The following is a 2,880-nucleotide window of genomic DNA, read 5'->3' on the forward strand; positions in this document are numbered from 1 at the left end:
CGCGAGGTCGAGAAGCACTGCAGCCGCGAGCTGCTGTCACACTGGTTTGTGGCTAGCTAGCCATATAGCCAGCTAGCCATATCGCCCGAGGTAGGTAGGTGAATAGCTAGCTAGCTAATTATCCGCCTTGAGGTAAACAATTTGTTGTCTACCCTTGTTAGCGTCTAGCGCTGAAGCTAGCTGGGTAAGCCTCTAGCTTGCCAACAGCTGCCCTGATATGCATCCAGCAGCAGACTGGCTAGCTAGTGGGCTAGCCACAACAAACTCGTTGTGGCTGTTTATCTAGCTAGAGAGGCAAGATGGTAGCGAGCTAACTAGCTAACTAGCTAGCCAGCTAGCTAACTAGCTAGCTAGACGGCAAAGTAATCATACTTAGTTTGGGCGTTGATGCGCTCCTGAAGATTCGCCACCCGGTGATAAAGAATATCCAACTTGGTTCGCCGCAACATCGACATCAGCGCCTCCTGCAGCAGCAGCAGCACCACCACCACCAGAAGCAGCAGCACCAGCCGCAATAACATCAACAGCTGCACGAGGAGTACCAAATGTTCAAGCTGCAGCAGCAAACAGCAGCAGCAGCAACAACAACAACAACAGCAGCAGCAGCAGCCTCACCTGGAGCCCCACTGCCTTCATATCGAAACAGTTTGGTTTATAGCCAGCTAACGTCTGCCAAGCAGCAGCAACAGCAGCAACAGCAACAGCAACAGCCACAGCAAGAGCAGCAACGCAGATAAAGAACACAAATACATATTTAATAAATCAACATGCAACAATAAACAAAGATAAGTAAATAATATAAATAAATAAATAATAAGCAAATAAATAAATAAATAAATACACAAAACAATACATAAAAAACTATAAAACACTGAACAAGGAAATGCCCATATCTGCACTGCTGCTCTACTTCGTGCTGCTGTTTCAACACCCACCAGCAGCACCTGCTGCTGTTGTTGCTGCTGCAACGTACTTGTAGAAGGGAGAGGCAAACCCCAACAAACTCTGAATCCGAAGAATCCAAGATAGCAGCAGCAAGAGAGCGCAGCACATGTTTGCTTACTCGCTGCTGCACCTGCCAGCGCCCACGGCTTAGTTGTCGTAACGCAAATACAATCTGCAGCAGCAGCAACAGCAACAGCAACAGCAACAGCAGTAATAACAGCACGAAACAGTGCTGCAGGAGAGCAGCAAATAATGCAGCACGAGAGAAGCACACACTGCAGCAGCAACTACAGTAGCAGCAAACAGCAGAAACTACAACAGCAGCAGAACTAAATGAATAATATATAAATAAAATAAATAAATAAATAAATTAATTAATTAATTAATTAATTAATTAATTAATTAATCAATTAATTAATTAATTACTTTTGTTTTATATTGTATATCTTCTGCTGATGTATGAAATGCATATAACACAAAATCTACCACAGGAAATCTGCGCACACAACACACAGCTGACTAGCTAGCTACTCAGCTAGCTAGCTAGATAGTCAGCTAGCTAGATTGACACAGCTAGCTAGTTGTGTATGTGTGGAGCAGCTAGTTGGGTTTGTAGGCAGCCAGCTAGGTGTACACGTGTATAGCTAGCTGGATAGCTAGCTAGCTGTATATTGTACCTGTCTACTAGATCAGTTCTTGCGTCTTCATCGTTGGCTAGCTGGCCAATAACTCCCATCAATGCACATAACATACTACGACGCTCTGGTAGATCAGACGCGTAGTTGTGCTGCAGCAGCAGCAGCAACAGCAGCAATAGCATGGGAGAGAAAAGCAGAAGCAGCAGCAGTAGTAGTAGCAGCAGCAGCAGGAAGAGGGCTTAAGAAGCTGTCGAGACAGAGAGAGGAACTCCTTTATTCAAGGGTTTAGGGTTTAGGGTTTACCATAAGGAGATCAACAATAGGGTAAAGACCACCAACAGCTAAAAATTTTTGTCTATGCGCCGCCATCTTTGTTAAATTCAGCAGCAGCAGCAGCGCAGCTAATACAACATTTGCCTCCTGCAGCAACAACAACAGCAGCAGCAGCAGCAGCAGCAACAGCAGCAGAAGCAACAACAAACACACCTATAGAAGAGACAGCAACTGAAGTATCAAATCCAGCAACAGCAGCAAGAGCAGCAGCAGCAACAGCAACAGCACGAGCAGCAAGACCACCAACAGCAATAGAACCAGCGTCATCACCAGCAGCAGCAACAGCACCAACAGTAGCAGCAGGAGCATAAGCAGCAGCAGCAGCATACCTTAGTCTTAAGTAGGGTAAGACAAGCTGAATGAATTCCTCCCTCAAGAAGAATTTCTTTTGTCTTTTGATCTCCTGCACTTAAATTTACTAAAGATGCAGCACATAAATGCATTAAAGACATTGTACTACCCTGCAGCAGCAACAGCAGCAGCAACAGCAGCAGCAACAGCAGCAGCAGCAGCAGCAGCAGCAACAGCAGCAGCAGCAGCAGCAGCAACAGCAGCAGAAAGAGCATCACAAGCAGAAGAAAGAAGTAAATTCAGAAGATGAACGGTACAACGAATATGATAAACCATAAACCCTAAACCCTAAACCCTAAAAACCCTAAACCCTAAACCCTAACCCCTAAACCCTAAACCCTAAACCCTAAAAATACGTACAGAGCTGACAGCATCTTTAGCTTGAATAGTTTGTACAAGAGCAGGAACAATTGAATAGAGAAGATTAGTGTTTTTATTTGTTAAGGAAGAAGAAGCCTTTAATATCTGCCTACAAACCATCGCCTTAAACCCTGATGTTTTTGCTCCTACTAATAAGGTACGTAACATCTCCATATACGCTGTCTCCTCACTAATAAATAAATAAATAAAAAAAAAAAAAAAAAAAAAAAAAAAAAAAAAAAAAAAAAAAAAA

This window comes from Eimeria maxima, genomic scaffold, assembly GCF_000499605.1.
Source record: "Eimeria maxima Weybridge genomic scaffold, Emw_scaff345, whole genome shotgun sequence".
NCBI classification, from domain to species: domain Eukaryota; phylum Apicomplexa; class Conoidasida; order Eucoccidiorida; family Eimeriidae; genus Eimeria; species Eimeria maxima.